The sequence below is a fragment of the Trichosurus vulpecula genome, chromosome 6 (genome assembly GCF_011100635.1).
Source record: "Trichosurus vulpecula isolate mTriVul1 chromosome 6, mTriVul1.pri, whole genome shotgun sequence".
Lineage (NCBI taxonomy): Eukaryota > Metazoa > Chordata > Mammalia > Diprotodontia > Phalangeridae > Trichosurus > Trichosurus vulpecula.
This window is the reverse complement of record NC_050578.1, coordinates 29,986,590-30,009,474: the sequence shown is the minus strand read 5'-3', so window position 1 is coordinate 30,009,474 and position 22,885 is coordinate 29,986,590. Positions and strand designations below refer to the sequence as shown.

General features: G+C 41.8%; 1 pseudogene; it reads right to left on the bottom strand.

Moving 5' to 3' along the window:
- Positions 1 to 1,070: 1,070 nt before the first annotated feature.
- Positions 1,071 to 1,919, bottom strand: LOC118855200 (annotated as a pseudogene).
- Between the last annotated feature and the right edge of the window lie 20,966 nt (positions 1,920 to 22,885).

Sequence of the window (22,885 nt, the reverse complement as noted above, 5' to 3'; positions counted from 1 at the left end):
TAGTATCAGCATCCTTGGGACAATGAGAAATTTCCTGTTCTTATCAGAGGATAGGTGGCTGGGCTCTACCTTAAGATCTCGGAGACCCAGGGATCAGGTGCTAGAATAACGGGGAGCAACGAACTACTGAGGACAAATCCACTTCAAGGGCTTTTTTACACTCTTCCCTAAAGCTATACTTAGCTGGGGAAGAGAGTAAAGAAGGCCATAAACTCCTTCGTTTTCTCCCAGCTGACTCCCCAAATACTTAGTTTGGCCATGTATAAAAATGGCTTATTTTCATTTATACAGCATCATAGACTAATAAATTCGGAGCTTGAAGGGACCTTAAAGGTCACCCTGTCAAATCCTTTCCCCTTTTCTCTTCTTTCTTCTTCCATCCCTCCCCTCCCTCCCTTTCTTTCTTTCTTTCTTTTTCTTTTCTTTCTTCTTCTCCTCCTCCTCTTCCTCCTCCTTGTCCTTCTCCTCCTTGTCCTCCTCCTCCTTGTCCTCCTCCTCCTCTTCCTCCTCCTTGTCCTCCTCCTCCTTCTTCTGATGAAGAAAGTGAAGGAAGTTAAATGACTTGCCCAAGGTCACACAGGTAGTAGGTATCAGGAGGGAGATTTAAACTGCTATTTTCCAAAAAAGGACTTGTGAGATTGATTTGCTGGATACAATCTCTTTTTTCAATGCATTAAGTCTCTTTATTCAGTTACTGAGATACAGCTCTGTAATTTAGTTCTCTAAGAACTGATATACACAATGACCAACAACTTATTGTTACATCCCCAAATACATCTGAATCACTGTATTCTTTACAGTCAACTGTGGTTATTTATATATTCTGCGATCCTTTAAACAATTTCACAAGGATTTCAAACTGTCCCTAGGTTATGACATGTCTTCTATCAGGATACTTACAGGGAACAAAAAGGAATCAGATTGCTTGATTTTATATATTTATTCAGAAGGTGGTAAGTCTGATAAAAATTAGAAGTGAATGTTCACAGGCAGTAATTTTTCATGTATAATTCTATCTTTTCGAAAGTTCAGCTTACATGGTAACTTTTATAATTGTGAGATTACTTGTATATGCAGCTTTACGCATTCAAGTATTTTGCATGATGTCTGATGTGACATTGACAAAAGTTGCAGTGAAGGAGTAGTTATGATCATATCCCTCTTGCAATCGAAAAATAACTGGAGCTTTCCATTCTACGCAGTCAGCTATAAAATTGTCAGGAAGTAATTGCCTGTCTTTAAGGAGCTGGTCATCTTTGCCTCGATCGATTAATATGTCCAACTGAGAATCTGGATGAGACTTCACAAAATGAATGGCATCATATGCCTCCCACTTACTTTGATCTAATTCTAATTATCCTTTGAAGGCCTTTTCCCCCCAAAGACATTGGATTGCAGACTGGAGAGAATGCTGACACAGATTTGTATTTCCCGGGATTCTTCAGAGCACAAATCAAAGCTCTAAGGCCTCCCATAGAATGGCCAAAAATAGACATCTTCTTTGGGTCAGCTGGAAAATTGGCGTTTATTAGCTTGGGCAGCTAATCTGTTACATAAGAGTACATCCTATAGTTGGTTTTCCAAGGTTGTTCAGTGGCATTCACCTAAAAACTGGCACCAGTACCCAAGTCCCAGCTGTCATCTTCTCCTTTTATATTATAGCCATGTGGACTGGTATCTGAAGCAACAACGAGGCTATGTTCTTCTGAAGCTTGGTGATCACCAGCTTTGGTGATAAAATTTTGTTCTGTGCAAGTTAAACGAGACAGCCAGTAAAGTACAGGGCATTTTCCAGTTTCTTCCTTCAGTGGTAAGTAGATTCCAAATTTCATTTTGCATTTTAATTCCACACTGTCATGCTCATAAACTTTCTGAAACCACTCAAAGCACTTGTTGCTGGAAATCTGTTTCAAGGCCATAGTTTCAGTTGCTATTGTTTTCCCACTCACTGACACAAGGTGATTGACAGAAGGTGTATGATCCTAGGTTGGTGTAGGCGGGCGGTAGAGGTGGCTGGGGGTGGGGAACTCTGGGTACAGTCTTTAAGGCAGATTATTTATTGCCAGAGTTAAGAGATGCCAGCTTCACACAACCCTTCTTAGAGTGCGTCTCTATGGGAAGAGCATCTCTTAGACCCCTAATAAGCAATGATAGCTAATACAGACAGAAATGGATCCCTGCACAGTACCTATTCACATAGAAAACCACGGATTAACATTATCTGTGTTGCATTTTATTTTAATTTATGTTGTTAAAAATTTCCCAGTTATGTTTTAATCTGGTTTGTTATCACTCGGGGGTCTTGCAGCCACAATAGTCCAGCTGAGGGCTGTGGTATTTGGTATCTCTGTAGCAGAGACTGCCAGCCTAGAATTCACAAAAAGAAGTCTTGCTGAAACTTCAGTGGACCATAGCAGATGCTACCATGCTGGGAATGCCTTGGCTCTGAAAGGAGCAATGGTTTCTATCTGTCATCCAGGCGCCAGCATGGGTGAGTTAGGCAAAATTTCCCGAGTATTCCAAGTAGACCAACACGAGGCGTTGAAATGTTTTATGGATGGCTACTCACAACTAGCTGTGCGACCCCAAAAAGTTACTTTCTCAGCAACACTCTCCTCATCTGCTTTACAGGGTTGTTGCAAATGAGATAACTGATGTAAAGTGCTTTTGGCACCTAAAGGTGCTGTATACATGCTAGTTATTGTTATTAATTTCCCATGCTACTCAGCTGACTTCCCCGGGGGAATTTTAGGTCATGAAATTTCTTCCTGTTCTTTTCCTTCAAATTCCATTCTTCCAGAATTTGTGTGTGTGTGTGTGTGTGTGTGTGTGTGTGACTGTGTGTGTATGTGTGAGTGAGTGTGTGAGTGCGTGCGTATGTGTGAGTGTGTGTATGTGTGAGTGTGTATATTTGTGTGTGAGTGTGTATGCGTGAGTGTGTGTGTATGTGTGAGTGTGTGTATGTGTGACTGTGTGTGTATGTGTGAGTGTGTGTGTATGTGTGTGTGAGTGTGTGAGTGCATATGTATGTGTGGGTGCGAGTTCGCATGCATGTATGCCCCCAAGGACACATGACACAAGGGCACACTAGGGTGCCTAGTTTTCTCCTCCTTATTTAACATGAATCTTCTTCCCTACAAGATTCCCATCATTTCTATTTCAGTAACAAGTTCATCTTATCTGTCAGAATTTGGTCCAAAATAGCAGTTCCCGCTCACTACTCCCTCCATTTTTTTGACGGATGAAAAGATCATTAAGGCGTATCAAGAATGAATCAGTCATTCTGCTTTTTCCTTGCACTGAGTTTGCAAACCATGGTTACTGTTTTTTTGCGGGAGTTTGACTTGGACCGTTATCTAGATACATACACCACCCACTTCCTGTACTTGTAAAGTTGAACCCAGTTCAAAGATAAGAGTGAAATGAAAACTTTCCTATAAAGAGAAAAAGTAAATATTTACAGAAGGAGTTGGAAAGGATGCTGGAATTGGCTGATGGCAAAACATCCTCTTTTCATTTACAGTCAGTTATTGCCTGAACTTTGCTCATGGGCTTGCCTTCCTCACTCTAACTGCCCATAGACTAGCTGACCTCACTTAACCCAACAGGCCTTCCTAAAAGCTGTCATAATTCTGGTTTAAGGAGGATTCCACTTCAAATTGGACACTATTTGTAAGGTGCTTAGGACAATGCCTGGCACATTGTAGATGCTTAATAAGTGCTTGTTTCCAAACATTCCTAGCCCTCTCCTCCCCGACCCCATCCACAAACTTCCTGTTCTCTCTGTCTCAAACACAGATTCACTGTGATTGACCCAGATATGTGCCCAAACATCAGAGAACTACCTCTCTCTCATCATCCAAGAATCTCATAACCTTGGACTTACTGATCGGTATTTTTGCTGCAACAACTAAGTTTAATTTTGTTTCTCCATTCACCCCTTTCTCAAGAAAGCTCAGAGATTTCCTCTCCATCCCATCCTCTGCTTTTATTCTTGCAGTCTTCATTATTTATTTAAATGTTCCTTTGAACACTCTGGCCTCCAGTCCACCGCCTTCTGAAGCTCACGCTTTACCTGAACAAAGGTGGTCACACCATTTCCCCCATCATCACTACATAGTATGCCACTTCTGTGAACTTGAACTCTGAATTTTCCCCATGATCATACTCTGTCCTTCCACATTGCCCATTATGTCATTTCTAAAAGTTTTCTTTTATCTCCACCATTACCTCCAGTCTCTCCGTCTCTTCGTTTTCTTCCACTCTAGCACTCCTGTTCTAGCTTCACTTTTCTCCCTCGACATCTTGACCTCATAGTTAACCAGTTCAGTGTCTTCCAGTGTCTTCCACTCTCGAATCCTTTGCTCCCTTTGTCTTCAGTCCTTCATACCTTTTCAATAATGGGTGTGCTAATAAGTGTTTAACAACCAGCTATCTTTAAAAAAATGTAATTGGGACATACTTTTAAAGTTTAATCTGCATTGTTAAATCTTTCTTAAGGCTAGACAATCAATAAAACAATAAACCAAGTCCTGCTTTGTAGTGTTTGTTGATTTCTGAGGTATAAATGTTCACTCTGAAAATTTAACCATCGGCTCAGTCCCTACTTCAAGCTAGATCCAGCATATCCTGCTTCTAGTCTTTAACCTTAGATTCCCTAAACCAGGGGTGGGGAACCTGCGGGCTCGAGCCCACATGTAGCCTTCTAGGTTCTTGGGTGCAGCCTTTTGACTGAGTCCAAGTTTTACAGAACCAATCCTTTTATTAAGGGGATTTGTTCTGTGAAGTTTGGATTCAGTCAAATGGCCGCACTTGAGGACCTAGAAGGCCTCATGTGCCCTTGAGGCCACAGGTTCCCCACCCCTGCCCTAAACCATCTGCCTTCTCAGTTCATACTCCTGAAATGCTAAACACTCCGCTTATATGCCATCAACCACAGGAAGCCCCTCCTGATTCTCTGAATTATTCATGCTCTCTTCTCAAATGATCATGCATATACTTAGCTATTCTTCTGAGTTGGTCACAAAACCTACAGAGGGATTTCACTAAAAATTCATGTCATATCACCTCAGTTGTCTACTGCACAGACCATGGTAAGGGGTTTGCTCCCTCTTACTGACTCTATCACACTCCCCATGGGAGCGGTTCTAAACCTCAAGCCCCCATGCCCCTCCCAAATACCCCTCTCTCAGGAGATGACCTTGCTTCTTATTTTACTGAGGAAATTGAGTCTACCAGTTGTTAGTTCCTGTATCTCCTGTCCTCCAATCCTCAAAATCTCCCATTCTCTCTTCCTTCACCCTTATCTCAGGGGATGATGTGGCCCTTCTCCACGCCAAAACAAGCCCCTCCAACTTGTTCTGTTTTCTAACTTTTGTTTTATTTTAATTAACCAGCATTTATTTTCTCTCTCTCCTGCCCACCCACTTTCCAATTTGAAAAAAAAATGCTTGTAAAGAATATGCATCATCAATCAAAAACAGTTTCTGCACTGGCCTTGTCCAAGGATGAATGCCTCATTCTGCAGCTTAAATCCTTCTTCCCTCTGTCAGGAGGTGAATAGCATGCTTCATCATCTGTGCTCTGGAATCATGGGGTTGGTAATTATGTGAGTTTATCTTTCAAAATTTGAAAAAGTGCTTACTGTTGCATTTTAACCCAATCTGTTCACAGACACATTATTTATTAACTGTACAATCATCTGCTTGGAGAGAGGTTCTCACTGGCCAAGTTCCTTCTGTTAAATCGAAAGGACTCCCCATCCCCAACCACCTCAAACAGTTCCCAACTCACAGATAGTATTTTTGACACAGAAGATGAGATTACACAGCCATGCTAAAACAAAAGTACATAGTTTAGTTAGGGTTTTTAGGATTCTGAAACAAAAGATCCATGTTAATTTGGGCACACACTCTTGGAGAAGATGATCTCTTCACTTATGCCCTTAATCTCATTCCTTCCTGTCTTCTTCAGGAGCTTTTTCTGGGGATAAGTAGTTTAATGTCCAAGGTTTAATTCCTGGGCTGGGTCCTGGAAGTGGGAGGCCTGATGTCTAACCTCTTGTCCTGGGCAAGGTCAGGGAGGTGGAAGACCTAGTGTCTAAAGCTCTGCTTCTCTTTGGGGTCCAGTCCAGCAACAGCAGCTTTACTTTACACCTAGCTCAGAGGTAACAATGACTGTAGACTACAGTACAGTAGGTTGGACAGACAGCAGAAGTGGGGCTTCTCAACCCAATCTTGGAGCAGGCTGGAGTAAATGTGTCTGTTAACGCTGACCAATGGAGACAGACAAGACGCTCACTCCTGCAGTGGAAACTCTTATAAGCCTTATTCGCTTCCTGCACCTTCGAGTCATTCTCCAGACCTGATTCCTTGTTGCTCCTTATAAACATGCTCACATCTCTGTCTCTAAAAAACCCTGACTTGACCCTGCCATGCTTTTAAGCCATTATGACATCAGAGCGAATTATTGCCAGTGGCTGGTCTTATTTACCAGTTAGAAAGAAGCTGATGTTACTCAAGCAAGCATTCCTTCCCATGTCCTATATGGACCACCCAACACGAGTAGGTGATTTAGGACATTATCCCATTTGCCTCTCTCAGACTCTCCCAGGGCTAGCTGCCTCTTATCTCATGGCTCTACCCCTTTGTGAGAGTTCTCACTTTTGTCTGGTTATGTTTCGGTGTAAATTATCCCATCAGATCATGGGGTGGCCTCTCTCTTTAGGATTCATTCTTTACTCCACTGTGTTTTCTGTAAAGGTCTTGCAATGGTAGCTCTTTATTCAGACTACTAAAAATTAATAAAAGCAAGTAGAGGAAGTGTGATGATGTAAATGGAAAGCGGAGTCAGGAAGTCCTGGGTTCAGGTTCTGCCTCTGACAAATTCTGGTGATTCTGGGCAAGTCACTTAAACTTTCAGTACCCTCAGGCAACTCTCTAAGACTATAAATTGCAGAGAAGGTGTTGACCTATATTCACAGAAGGAATTAGATATATCAATGAAATCACAGGTGCATTCCCTAATCCCAAAAGCAAATAATATCTGTGTGCATTCTCCAGTCCACAATCCCTTTCAATCTGCACGCTCTCTTAGCCCCCAGCAGCAGACAGGCAAAACATTATTTAAAGTTGAGAACATCATAGTTTTTCCCAGGAATGAGATAGCTGGACGTTGATGCAAGTCTTTTCTCTCACTGAACCTATGGATGGTATTGGATCTGCTTCTTGTGGAGGAAACATAGGAACTCATAGCCACCCACTGATTTCTCCAAATGGTGGTATCTGTACACTGAATAACACTGCCTCTCAATGAATCTTGGTGTGCAAAACTATGACAACTTTGATACACTGACAGGGGCCAAAGTGCGTGCTTATTACACTAATATCCTATGTCTTTCTTCCCTTTCAGTGCTCCTAGAGAGAACATCTATATTCAGCCTCTACTTCCTCATCAGCTACTCCCTCTGTAAATAACTGTTTGCAGTCTGTCTTTCTATCCCACTACTCTACCAACGTCACTCTCAAAGGTTATAGATGATGTCATAGAATCACAGGATCTCTGAATTGGAGGGGACATCACAGTCATAATCTCTAAGCTCTCTAAGACTATACATTACATTGATAGAGGCAGTTTCCTCTCTCATGCTAGAGAAGAAAGAGATTCCCCAGCTGTAAGCAATGGTCCCAGGAGAACGGGTTGAGCAGCAAAGCTTGGCCTTCTGACTCCCTTGGCCTACAGCTTAAGACTGAAGAAAGTCTGGAAGGCTCTGCATGCAAAGCTGAGCCTCAGTAGATGATAACTTTGAAACCTCCAAATCATGACTCCTCTAGCTTATAGGTCCTTATGGTTTGTTGTCCCACCTGGTACAGGGAGAAGGAAAAGGGAGAAGATACAACTTGCTGACCCCAAATGGCTTCTTTTTTGTTTCCTCCTCTATTACCTAACCTTTATCATTTGTCACTGCAGGTTATGCAGTCAATCGTCAGCATTAGCCGGTGTCCAAGTATATACATAAAATTCGAGAGTTGCAATGGAATCAAAAGCCATCTAGTTCAATCTGTACCCCAGAGGAATCTCCCCTACAACATACCTAACAAGGGGTCATCCAGGCCTGCTGGAGGGTCTCCAAGGAGGGGGAATCTACCACTTCAAAGCAGACCATTACACTTTTGGACTGCTTTGATTGTTAGCAAAGGTCAATATAGCACATTTCATTAGGGTTTGGAGAAACAACCGTAAGCCATATGGAACGACCGCTGGAAAGTAAGATGGGTGATCAAGCTGGGTAAGTGCTGCTTCTAGTGAAAAACAGGCCCGAGCCATGACTACGAAGTCAGTAATACTTAGCTGGTTTTCTCAAGTGCCTAAGAGGTTCTGAAAGCTCCCCTTCTCCCTTCCTGCCATTCCCCCAAAGTCCCACACATTTGGCACAAGGCAGTATTATTAAGTATGGAAGCTTGCCTTCATGAATGGGCCAGGATTCAGCCAGATGGTCAAATGGTGGACATCAGCCTGAGTATCTGTCCCAGTCCTTTCCAGTATGGCATATCTCGTCAGAGAAAGAAAATAGCTACCAAAGACACAGCTCAGTATCTTCCAACGATATTTGGAATTCCTCTTTTTTGTTGAGGCATAAAAAATTGTGAGGCAATGAACCAATATATTAACTTTGATGGGTTTATAAACAAATTTCCCTACCCATTCTTAATAGACAATTTAAAATGTTACTATATCCCTAACACTAAACAGTAACCCTCTAATTAACAAAGTTTATGAATCATTGTGTCAGTAAATGTGCTTTTTGAACACTTTAAAAAAATGTGGGCAGCTAGGTGGTACAGTGGATAGACCACTGGTCCTGGAGTCAGGAGGACCTAAGTTCAAATTCAGCCTCAGACTTACTAGGTGTGTGGCCCTGGGCAAGTCACTTAACCCCAATTGCTTCCAAAAAGCAAACAAATAAAAAAAACTCACTTTTGGCCATGTCCTCACAATGTTTTCTCTTCGGGATCACCATCTTCAACTTGTCCCACCCCTTAATCTTAACTCTGCCCCTGAGTTCCCTCCCGTCTCTACACCATCCCCCATAGGGGAACTTTTGCCTTATCTTGCTGGAGGCTCGAGCCTCTGTACCACTTCCTGACCAGCTCCTCACCGGGCTTTCTGAATTCAGACTACCTTCCCCCCCACTCCAGTATCCCTTGATATTTTCTTTTACCCTACTATAATGTAAGTTCCTCAAGGGGTTACATGTATGTATGTATCTCTAACACCTAGCACAGTGCTTGGCAGATAGTAAACATTTAATAAATTATCTATTTACAAATTTTTAAGGTAAATTTTTATTGAATACTCAATCATATTTAATTATTTTTATTCATCAAGCCAAATAAAGAAATTAAAACTTAATTTTTAAAATTAACTAAACTTTAAAAATACAAACCTTAAAAATCATATTCAAAAAAAATTTGTTTTGAGAAATTAGGTTGTGCCTGATCATATATGCCTTTTATACATGCCTATGATATCAAACCTAAATTTCCTTCTTTTTTAAACTCCTATCCATAGCTCCTCATTCTGTCCTCAGGGGCCAAACAAAAACAAATCTAATCCGCTTCCAAATATATTCAGAATATAATATTTTAATTCCATTTAATCTAACAAACATGCCCTGTGCGGCCAAATCCCAGTAGCACACTCCTTATTTCTCAGTTCTTCCCATACTAACACGGAGATGGGAGTGATAGGTATCTATCCATCACCGCATCACGTTATGAAAATTAACCCAACACATTCAGCCCTCTAGAACAATTGCCCAATAAATTTTGAATGAACAAAATAGCAACAAAACAGAGACACATTTTGAGTCGCTTCTGGATTTCAGAAATGCTTTCTGGCTTCAGGCCTATTTGACATTTGTAGGAAAGATAACTTCATAGGTTAGAGATTGATACCTTGCAATGACTTTGGCCAGATTAAAAGGAAACCTGGTCATTCAATTAGATTCCAGCAGGTTCCTAGAAAGGGATGATATTCCATAAAAAGGACTCCAGCTGGGAGAAGAGCATGCAAAAGTGATGCCGTGGGTGGAGCGTAAGGGAAGAGAGGGAATTACACAAATGGTGAAACATTGTGAAAAGCAGGCAGGGCTGGTTCCCATGCTGAACTTGCCTGGCAGGGGTTTACCCAACAGCAAACCTGCCCAGCCCAGCCCAGCCCAGCCCAGCCCAGCGAAGGAAATGAGGCCAGGAAAGCTATGCAGGTAAGGTGAGGTGGTGTAAACCAATCCCCTCTTGATTCTCAAAGCAGTAAGCAGCAATGCTGTCTGCGGAAGGCAAGCCCAGTGCCAACCTTATCTCTGACATGGAAAGAAAGCCTGGCCACAGGCCTGGCATTTCTAAAGCAAATCTGTGTCACAAGGCCTCGCCCGAGCCCGGTGAACACAAGGGGGAAGAGCTTTGGGTGGCTCGGAACACTGTGACTTTAACTGGTTGCATCTCGATCACACCACCTCGGCCCTGCCACTCCCAGCACCAGCTGCGGTGAGATCATGTCTCCAGGCTTAGACAGACTTCTCAAGGAGAAAAGGGAAGGTTTTCTTATGCTATTTATTATTACTGCTGATAAAAATAAAACACTCCCTCTCAGATCAAAGCTCAGCTCAAATGTCAGCTTCTCTTCAGGGCCTTGCTGGCTACCCCCACCTATGAATATCCCCCAATTATCTTGTATCAGACACTTACTAGCAGTGTGATCCTGGGGAAGTCACTTTACCCTGTTTGCCTCAGTTCCTCATCGGTCAAATGAGCTGGAGAAGGAATAGCAAACCACTCTGGTATCTTGGCTGAGAAAACCCCAAACAGGGCACAGAGAGTTGGGCATGACTGCAACAACAGAAAAACAACAAAATCTTGTACATATACGTATATGTGCCAGTTGTCTCTCCCCCAACTAGACTGTAAGCTCCTTGAGGGCAAGAAATTTTTCATCTTTGTTTTTGTATATTCAATGTCTAACCCGGCATCTAGCACATAGTAGGTAATGGATACATCCCTGTTGATTGAATGATAAAAATATTATCTTCTTTGGGTTAGGTTTAAAGGAAAGATGTCAAGCTGAAGGGAACTTTCTGCTTCTTTCTTGTTGCCTTAGAAACAGTAGTTTCCCAATGATTATGCTGAAGAGCAGACTGATTCTGCAGTAGGCTAGTCTAGCCCCATGGTGCTAGAGTAGGAAGGAAGATCTCTGAACTGAAAGTCGAGAGGCCTCGTTTCTGGTTCTTCTGCCCTTGGACTGCAATTTCTTCCACAAAACTACGGTGCCTTGCAGCTCTACAATCCTGTAATTCTAGAATTCCACTTTTAGTCCTGTCTTTGTTTTCTATGGCTACTTTACTCTCTAGGCCTTTCTGTAACTCGGTCCTAAGCAGGTTAGAAAATATTTCCCCAAATCACTTTGGCAAAACCCTATGGGAAACCTGGAGCCAACAGGCCAGAAACAGGTCAAGTCTCAGTTGCTCTGTTTACTACCTTTGTGACCTTGGGCAGATTACTTGACATCTGGTTCCTTCCAAAGAAAATGAGGTTGTTGAATTCGAGGAGATCTAAATATTCCATGAGTCTAACTAGAGGAAGGTTCATGGTGGAGGTCAGAACTTCAGCTGGTCCTGAAAGATGGAAAGAATTTGGAGATACAGAGAGGAAGGAGAAGGGCATTCTGAGCTAGGAATATAGGGTAAGGAAAGGCCTGGACTAAATAAGGGAAAGAAGCAAAAACTGGCCAAAATAGCGGAGGCAGCTGGTTGTCTTTCACCTTGGAAGGGGGTTTCCATAGACCCAGAGACAACAGTGACTGATATGCCAACAGCCTGGGGATTCTCCTCTGCCCTCTCCTGCTGATCTCGGCAGCTCCCTCGCTTTTTCTTCATGTTCCTCTTCCAAATCTTGGCTTCCTTTGAAACTCTCTTATCACTTCTTATGTCAAAAACACTAAGGTAGGATGAGAGGGAAGAAGTAAAACTCTAAAATAACTCAGCATATTAAAGCCTTTTCACAAAACACTACATAAATGATCAGGGTCTCCTTCTCCACACTCACATCACTACTATCTTAGTGACTAGCCCTCAATTCTCTTTCTTACCTGGACTGTTGCAATGGCCATTTGGTCTCTGGACTTCTTCAAGTCTGTCCCCACTCTAATCCACCCTCCACTCAGCTGCCATGGTGATTTCTCTTAAGTGCAGGTCTGATCATGTCATCTCCCCTCCTCAATAAACTCCAGTGGCTCCCTATTACTTCTAGCATCAAAGATAGAATTTTCTGTTTGACATTTAAAACTCTTCACCGTCCTTTTACCCCTCCTTCCCTTCCTATCACTCCACAACTTAGTTGCACTGGCCTACTGGGTGTTCCTCACACAGGACACACCAGGTCTGGCATTTGTGTCTTTGCCTTGACTGCCCTCCAGGCCTAGAATGCTCTTCCTCCTCACCTTCACCTCTTGGCAGTCCCTACCCCCTTCTCTCTCTCTTGCTGCTTGGTGTCTTCCATTTATTTTTCCATTGTATTTTTCTTGTATGTACATAGTCGTTTGCATGTTATCTCTACCACTAGAATGTCAGCTTCTTGAGGGGAGGGGCAGGGTTTTTGCCCTTCTTTGTATCCACAATGCCTAGCACATAGTAATCAATTAATAGCCAATAATCAAAGTAATCAATTAATAAATTCTTGTTGTAAATCTGTTTGTTCTATGATCTCTGAGGGCCGAGATCCTTTCTGAACAGCTTTTCTATCCAGAACCCATTGCAGGGTATCCTGGATTCACAGGCTCATTCCTCTCATCTCAAGTTCACTGGAGAATGTTAGATTTGGAGAAGACCTAAATCATCCCTTTAACAAAAGCCTTGCTGTGGTAAGGTGATTGATTATTCATACCCCTTCATGAAAACTTTCCCAGTGCAGTGAGCCTTAACTTTCTTATATACAGTTTTATAGCCACTTTGCACATAGTAGGCACTTAATAAATGTTTATTGAATTGACCTGAGATTAAAACACCTCCTTCTCTAGTGGAAAGTTGCTTCTTTTCATCTTTCCCTGTTTTATTAATTCCATGTATTGTCTACCCCCTGGATTCTATGACATTTAAGCTGTCTGGGGCCTATTTCTAGTTTTCTAACATACAAGATATGTGACTCTGGACAACAAATTTTGCTTATCTGGATCTCAGTTTGCTCATCTCTAAAGGGAGGGAATCAGATTAAATGTCCCTATGGGTTCCTTCCAGTTCTAAAATTCTATGCTTTATCCTCCTTGGTGTTTCAACAATCTGGCTAGCAGATGCTGTTGGGGTGAAAAACCAACAACAACCAGCTCACAGAACGCTGCAAGCCCCAGGTTCTTTTGATCTGCTTTACTAAGGAAAGCAACATTAAGGGGTTAACAATCTTACTTTAATTCAGCATACAAATATCATTCACTTAGCTCAGGGGAAAAAGCCAGCACCCTGAGCTTCAGAGCAAATACAAACATCAACAGACAGACCTTGTCTGATTCAAATCTCAAAGCATAGTTACCAGAGTTTAACGAAGTCCCAACATCCGGGTTTACCAACTGGAAGGCTCTACAGCAGGCTACCAAGAATGAGGCCCTCAGCAAATAGCTCTGTCTTCTCTTTTTATGCACTCTTTATCATACTATTGGCTCTGGAGTTAGCACCTCCCCCTAGGACCTTGAGGGCTTCACATCAACTTAGCACCTAATAGCTAGGGGTTTGGGGCCTACTTGGGAGTGAAGATATAATCAGACCTCCCTTCATTGGCCCCATAGGCTTAGCACCTAATAGATAGGGGTTATGGCCCTGGGGCTTAGCACCTAGTAAGACTCAATCAAAGACACTTAATTAATCATTCTAAAACAGTAAGAAAGTCCTAACTTAATTGATATTACACTTGGTCATCAACAAGTCTGGCAGATCAAAGGAGCGATTATCTAGGATTCTTGCTGGAGTATAAGTTAAAGGTGGGCTTGCAAAGCCGGGGAGGTTACTTCCCCTTGACCATTTCAACTTTGTCCCACATTAGTCTCCATTCTAGCAGGGTTACTGAGGGCACATTCCAATCCCCTTCTATTTTTAGATTCTCTCATTCCTCCAAGCTACTAGAATAGTATAGTCCTAAACATAGAGTTCAGAGTTGGAGGGGTCTCAGAGATCATTTTATCCAAGCCCCTTATAGACGCTGCCTGTAAATGGGAGATTTATAGGATTTCAGAGCTGAAAGGGACCTTCAGGTGGTCAGCAGGTCCAAAGGTTCTTAAATTTTTGTGTGTCACGGAACCCTTTGGCAGTCTGTTTTGGACCCCTTCTCAGAATAATGTTTTGTTTTTAATCCAAAATTGAAGGAAACACTAAATTTCAGTTACAAGTTAGTGAAAATAAAGATGTAATATTTTCCCCATCCAAGTTTACAGGCCTCTCAAAATCTATCCACATAAAGGTGCCCATAGACCCTCAGGTTAAGAAGTGCTGATCTAGTCCAACCATTTTACAAACTGGGAAACAGGGGCATTTTTGTTGTCCAGCTCTCCATGACTCCCCCTTGGGGTTTTCTTGGCAAAGGTAGTGGAGTGGTTTACCATTTCCTTCTCTAGGAACTGAGGCAAACAGAGCTAAATGACTCGCCCAGGCTCACACAGCTAGTATCTGAGGCTAGATTTGAACTCAGGTCTTCCCGACTCCAGGCCCTGTGCTTTATCCACTGTGCCACCTAGCTGCCCATAGATGGCACAGAGCAGATGAAATAACTTCGCTGAAATCACAACTTGTGCATCAGTGGCAAAGCCAGGACTCAGATCATGGTCTTCAGGGGGAAGATACCACCTAGTCCAACCATTTCACAGACGTAGAAATTGAGAGGCTGTGTGACAAGAGCTCACAACACATCAGTGGCAAAGTCAGGACTAGTATCATAGATTTAGAATACTAGCTGCGTGGTCCTGGGCAAGTCACTTGACCCTGTTTGCCTCAGTTTTCCCAACCATAAAATGAGCTGGAGGAGGAAATGGTGAACCACTTCAATATCTTTGCCAAGAAAACCTAAATGGGGTCATGAAGAGTCAGACAGGACTGAACAACAAAACTTCAAGTTTTCATAAGGATGGCTAAGTACTCCAGCCGTATAGGACTTTTCAAAAGTAAACTCGTAGTCCCAGCAGAACACAAAAGGAATCTAATGCTGAATTCTCCAGGGGATCCCTTTTAAAATGCCGGATAACAAAGTGGTAAGGGGATAGTATGTGTGACTGTTAAGATTTGCAAAAGTCTTCTATTGCAATGTGTCATCTTAGTCTTAGAATGGGAAGGAAAAACAGGGGCGCGGGGTCATTGTTGCAGTTCATATGATCAGCCACTAGGTGTCCCTACTGGTCAGCAGCTAGCCTTCACAATGCTCTGAGCCTGAATGCAGTAGATTATAAAATTCATTCATTCTATCTGAAGCTCTAAAGGACAAATGGAATACTAAATTAATTTCATTTTGAATTTGATTCATTCTAGAATGGACAGATGGCTTTCTGAGTTTTGGAAGGGCAGAAAGAGGCTCTTTTTAAGCAGCAGTATGTTGCTGACAGTTGTCATTTGAACCGAGGCAGAGACTATGTCAAGGTGCTCTGGCAGACTATAATTAGAGTTAGTGGCACAGAAGTGAAATGAACTATCAACAACTAGTTTTCATATTTTAAAAAATGGATAGCGATTCAATACAAGGGAGCACAGAACCTCAGAACTCAGATGCACCCAGATCCTGATTAATCCGTTCCTGAAAAGGAATTCTCCCATGACAAGACCCCCTAACCATAGGTCACGTAGGCTCTGGTGATGATCTGTGGTTAGAGGAAACTTACGACCTCCCAAAACTACCCCTTCCACTTTGGGAAAACTCTGATTGTTAGGAATTTTTTTCTCCTCCTGACCACAAATCTTAATTTGCCCCTATGAAACTTCAACTTATAGCTCTTCTGGACCAAATAGAAACATCTAATCCCTTTCCCATAGGCTTTCCCTCCAGGTTAAACATCCCAAGGTTCCTTCATGTAATTTGTATGATATGCCCTGGAGGCCCTTTACCAATCACCCTGGATACTCTGCAGTAGGGCCAGATGTCTTTCCCGATCTGCGGCTCCCAGAATACACAGTATTTCAATGACGGTCTGACCCGGGCAGAGTTCACCTTTTCCTTTCTGGGCCCCAATCTCTACTAAATGCACATAAAGATCACATTAGCTTTTTTTAATCTTCTTTGTCACATTGGCAGACCCACATGGATGAACTCCTATTAAAGGAACAGTAATAGAACCGTGTACTTTGTTATGCTTGCCAAACAAACCTCCCTCTAAGCCAATGGATTCCTGCAAGAGGGAGGAGGTCCTAGAGATTACTTACAATTTATCGAAGTAGAAAGGGAGCTTATTGTTTTTGTGTTGCTCATGCATGAACGTGGTGTTCTATTTGTCCCTATTCTGGAGCAAGAACAAAAAATCATTCAAAGAGCCATTTATTTAGACTAGAGATAATAGTGGCTGGAGAAGAGGTCTAGAGGACAGGAAGATCTTGGTTCCAGTCCCATCTCTGATACATACTGACTCTGACAAGGTTAAGTGACTTTCAGGGCCCGCGGGCAACGCTCTCAGAACTGCTATCATAGGCTGGGGCTTCTGAGTTGGAGCTTCCCCACGGTGTTCACAGGTCCAGTTAAAAAATCTTAAGCCTTGAAACAGTAACCTAGCCAGCCCACAATCCTAGGCCATATCCCAGGCCTTCAGTTGTTGATACTCAACAAAGCACAGGCTTAGGAACTTGGAATGCAAAATCTCCTTTATTACACCATGAACAATTGTAATGCTATTTTGTTGTTGTTGAGTTGTTTTAGTCATATCTGACTCTCCATGACCCCATTTGGGGTTTTCTTGACCAAGATACTGGAGTGATTTGCCGTTTCCTTCTCTAGCTCATTATACAGGTGAGGAAACTGAGGTAAACAGGGTTAAATGACTTGTCCAGGGTCACACAGCTAGTAAGTATCTGAGTCCACATTTGAACTCAGGCCTTTCTGACTCCAGGCCTGGTAATCTACCCACTGCACCACCTAGATAGCAATGCTATACTGCACACAGGACCAAATTATCAGTGAGTTATGTGTTAGAAGTTCATATATTAAGTCAGTTGTTTGGAACTTGGATGGCATTTTTCTATAGAAAGTTAGTTTAAATGTAAAAGCCTCCCATAACACTCCGCTCCCCTTCTACCCCCAAAGGCCTATTTAATCCATAAAGTAGCTGGACTGCATCATCACTTAAAAGATTTATTCATGATTTCAGCAACTTAACTCCAATAGCACAGATCATAACTCTAAGCCTTAGTATAGTTTTCAGAAATTTTATATTTGTGCCAGTCACCACTCTGGTGGAAAATAAATTGAGTTAAATGTATTATGACTTCTCTAAATGTTATTATAGCCTAATGAAATCATTATTTTCGTAGCACTTGGTTATATAGTTTCAACTTCCACCATTGCTTTGACAACAAAATGCTAGGTGGAAGGATGGACAGAGTGCTGGCCTTGGAGTAAGGATGCCCCAGATTTAAATCCCACCTTGGATACTTCCTCTCTGGGTGACTGTAGACAAGCCACTTCCCCTCTCAGCCTCAGTTGTAACTGGACTCTACAAAAGCATATTATACGCTTGTTGTGGTGTCGCATCACAACCAAATCCTAATTTTAGTCTTTGCAAACAGGCATGCCGTAAGATTCCAGGCAGGATAGTCTTCAGACCCTCTATGAGTCCAGAAGCCAATCCTTTAAGGCAGGGGTAGGGCACCTGTGGCCTTCTAGGTCCTCAAGTGTGGGCCTTTGACTGATTTCAAGCTTCACAGAATAAATCTCCTTAATAAATGGAATTTGTTCTGTGAAGTTTAGATTCAAATGGCCACATTTGAGAACCTAGAAGGCCACATGTGACCTTGAGACCACATGTTCCCCATCCCTGCTCTAAGGCTTTCTATTAACCCACTCCTATTTTCTAACTCAGATGCCTATAATGATTCTGTCACCTTGTTCACCCAGATTTGTCATGTTTGTTCCCCAGGGGAGCACAGTTCCTTTCCAGAGAAGGTTCCCAACTTCAGTCCATGATATTCCGATGCAATAATATATCAAAATCTTAGTTTAATTCACATGTGAAGCTCCTTTCTTTTCCACAGGAGACCTAGCCTCTGACTTAACTACAGGTGAGATTTCTTTTGGAGGGTCAAGTATACTTCTCAGTTTCTTTGGTGGCATGTCCCATTTGCTTATTAAGGCTTCTATTTTCCTAAATAACTACTTCTCTTTAACAGGGGAATGTGTATGGGAGGGGGAGGGCTGTCAGCATACCAGAATTTTTTTTTCTTAGGCAATCGAGGTTAAGTAACTTGCCCCAGGTCACAGAGCTAGTAAGCATCTGAGGCTGTATTTGAACTCAGATCCTCCTGACTCCAGGGGCAGTACTCTATCCACTGTGACATCTCGCTGCCCCCTACCAGGAATTTTCAAAAGACCAAATGGGTTTGGTAATTTACATAGCACTTTCTGGCTTGGTCTTGCTATGAATTTCATTGGAGTCCTCCTACTTGCACATTTCTTTTCAATTCTCTTATAATGTCCTTAGTTTTATCCTCTAAGTTTAAACTTAGGCAACAGCACCCAAGACATCAAAATCAATTGCCCATGCACATTATCTCATCAACATACTTAATGTAATATTGAGCAGTCACTTTGTATCTATAGATTTAGGTATGTCACTGATTGATCCTGAGAAGAGACTAAAACAAAACATAAAATAAAGCTTTTAAATTTTCTTTTAAAAAAGGTCTTTTTTAATAAACAGGATTTAAAATATCAAAGCTGGGAAAGATTTCGGCAAGAAGGCATGATTTTTTTTAAAAGCTACCTAAAAAATAAAACCAAAAAGGACATTTCTTCCTCAAACATATAAAGAACTGCTGGACTAAAATTATATTCAAATCAGAAAAAAAAGGAAAAAAAATTAGAGAGTGAAAGTCCCAGATGTGCCTTTGAAACCACACAATGTACTTACAGAAAAAAAAAAATTAATCCCTTTGGTAGAGGGAGTTTTCTTACCTGGAAGTTCCCTATACCAATCAATTCATAGGTCCAGTTGCCATTCTTAACCTTATTTTTTTTTAAAAAAAATTGTAATTTTTGTTCTATTATCCTTTCCATAATGGCCATGCCATATTAGGCCTTAAGTCTACATCACATGAAGATCAGTTGAAGGAGCTAAAGGATGGGCATCCTGGGGAAGAGAACAGGGGAGGAGGGGGACACATCAAGTATTTGCAGGGCTGTCATATAGAGGAGGGATTACACTGGCAGCTGGGTGGCACAGCGGGTAGAGTGCCAGACCTGGAGTCGAGAAGACTCATCTTCCTGAGTTCAAATCTGGCCTCAGATGCTTACTAGCTGTGTGACCCTGGGCAAGTCACTTAACCCTGTTTGCCCCAGTTTCCTCATCTGTGAAATGAGCTGGAGAAGGAAATAGCAAACCACTTCAGTATCTCTGCCAAGAAAACCCCGAATGGGAGTTGCAAATAGTTAAACACAACTGAAAATGACTGAACAGCAACAACAACTTGGTTGGGAGGGTAGATTCTCTGTAAGAGCAATGGATGGAAGTTACAAAACCAAATTTAGACTTGCTAGGAAAGCTGGGACTAAACTGCCAAGCATTCAAACTCTGCTTCAGAGAGCGCAACTCAGATAAGCCGGCCACATTGTTCTAATGCAAAATGAACGCTTGCCAAAAAGACTGTTTTATAGCGAACTCACACAGGGCAAGCGTTCACACGGTGGTCAGAAGAAGCGATACAAGGACACTCTAAAGGTCTCTCTTAAGAACTTCGGAATTGATTGTGTGACATGGGAGACACTGGCACAGAACCGCTCAGCATGGCGTGCCTGCATCAGAAAAGGTGCTGTGCTCTGAGCAGAGCAGAACTGAAATAGCTCAAAGGAAACACAGAATGTGCAAATTTAGAGTATCCATCCCAAATGTTCACATGGACTCTTTGCGCCTGACCTGTGGCAGAGCATTCTGAGCCCATATTGGTCTGATCAGCCACAAATGGACACATTGAAACTTGACTCTCTAGAACAGTGATATCATTTTGGTCCTGTTTGAGAAAGAAGGACACCAGCCAACCAACAAATCTAATAGTCACTACTCCATGGAAGTATTGTGAGGAAAACACTCTGTAAACTTTAAAGCATTATATAGAATTTTATTATTTCTCCCTTTTTACCTTAGCGAGATAAAATATTTCTCTGAGTCTGAAGAAGGAAGATAACTGAGCTGTGTGTTTGAAATAACCAATACTCTTCTAATGAGTGATGCTCCAACTTAGTCTAAGGACAATTAAAACTACACTCAACTCCCTCGCCTAAATCAGGAAGGAAAAAAACATTTTCCAGATAATTCCATATATATCCTGAATATAGGCTAGAACTCCAAAGCTAAGGGCATCAGACCAGCAAAGGGATTTAATAATAGTAGGTATGCAACCTACTACAAAAGTAGGCATGTGGGTTAAAGGTTAAAATCCTGTCATCTACCTATGTTTTTCTATAAAAATGTCAATAATTAGCTGAGTTAGAGTTAACCATTCACATAGGACTGGAAGTCCAAGGTGGAGAGAGGGGATGTAATCCTTGTTCTAATCTCTTTATAGTAGATAGAAGAGATTAGGTCTTTTGGAGTCAATTACATTCACTCCAATTCCTAAAATGTTTACTGAAACCTATCACTATGTTCATAGCACTGTGTTTAAGGTAACCTGTTGTGGTTTTAGGAACTAGCCAGTGAAAATGGCCAGAGTCAGGGGATAGAGTGTCTTAAGTGAGGAACAGCAGAGAGGCCAGTGTCACTGGATCCCAGGGTAGTGAGGATGATTAAGGTGTAAGAAAACTGGAAGACCAGGTAAAGACCAGGGTATCAAGGGCTTTGAGTGCAAAGAAAGTGCTTTTTATTCTATATTCTAAAATATAGTGTGTGTGTGTGTGTGTGTGTGTGTGTGTGTGTGTGTGAGAGAGAGAGAGAGAGAGAGAGAGAGAGAGAGAGAAGGAGAAAGGGGGAGAAGAAGAAAGAGATGGAGAAATACTGAGAGCGAGGGGAGAAATGAAAAGGGAGGGGGACAGAGGAAGAAAGAAAGAGAGAGGGATATCTTTCAAAAATTTATCCCATCCCCTCCCACAACCTCTGAGCCTTTTTTCTCCTTCCCTTTCTCCCCTTTTCCCATTCCCCTGTGGTCACACAGCTATTAAACAGTGACAGATGTGTCCAAATCCAGCACTCTATCTACTAAGCTATACTGTATATATGATTTTACCCGTATTCCCATTAAAAATCAGCTCGTTAGATTTGGCAAACTAACATATAACCTGTCAATTATAAAATACTCATCCCAAGACCCAAGATCCCAATCTGTTTATAGTAGATTGTAGAGATTAGGTCCACCAATTTGACAAACCAGCTGCCTAAGCAGTCTTGAGCTCCAATATTTTCTAGGATCCAGGTCATCAGGATTGTGAGATGGTTGTTAATTTTTCAGTTTGAATATAAATATTACACCATGGATTTTGGCAAACACTGCAAATGAGGATTTGATTTGTTGTTTTGTTAATTGTCTAGACTTAAGAAAGTGGTGGAGAAAATGTTAATAGTGCAGGCTAAGACTGGTTGGATTTTTGACCAGCTAACCCCAGGTCACACCTGGAATAGGATATGTTAGCATTCTAGAAATGCTGTTTCGTTAATGTAGAGGAAGAAATAGAAGAAAAAAATGTTGTCTCTCTACCTGTACTCTTCCTATAAATCCATGGTTGTTTTCTGTCAGTTCAGTTTTAAAGATACTTTGGCTAGTAAAAATCTAGCTTTATAATGGTTATACATCTATGCCCTTTGGCTTCATTATTACTTATTAAACACAGATCTCCAAGCAGAGTACAGGATAAAGAACACGGGCTCTGAGTTAGAGTACCTGAGTTCAAATCTTACTTCTGATACTATCTATGTGACCTTAAGCAAGTCACTTAACTTCCCTCTGCCTCAGCTTCTTCATCTGTAAAATACAGGGGATTGGAGTAGATGGCCTCAGAGGTCTCTTTCACCTGGATACTTCTGATTCTGTGATCTTCTGTCAGAGAGTACACTCCTCTCACTGGGGAGAAAAGCTCTCCTTAATTTTACCAAAGATGGCGGGAGGACTTTGCCAAACTGGACCACGCCTCAATAGTATCTTTGCTCCTGCTTCAGAGGGAGGTTCACTAAGGGCTAAACTTTGATAGGCCAGAAGTTCTCCCTGATTTAAGATTTGTCTTTTGTGAAGTGAGGGGTGTGGATCTGGTGATCTTCCAACTCTGACATTCTATGAATCCCTGGAATTCTTAGAAAGTGGAGATTTGCAGAAGAGCTTGTCCTTAGGGGTAAATGATACTGTGGCTTTGGCTTGAGTTCAAAAGCATTCAAAGAAATTTTGTTTGCTGCAGAGAATCAAGCAAACTATCACATGTGATATTTCAACAGCACCTAGTATAATACCCGGGTGCACTCAATAAAAGTTACTAGTTTGCTAAAATTAGATTAACTCCTAAATGCAGTAAAGATTTGATCTTACACTTTGAACATAATGGAAATCTAGACTTCACAGCATGCCTTTTTCTCAGAGAAACTTCCATTTTCTGCTTAGAGACAAAACATATATTTTATGGACTCTGTTATAATGGGTGGACAGCTAACTGGCACAGTGGATAGAGTGCCAGGCCTGGAGTTAGGA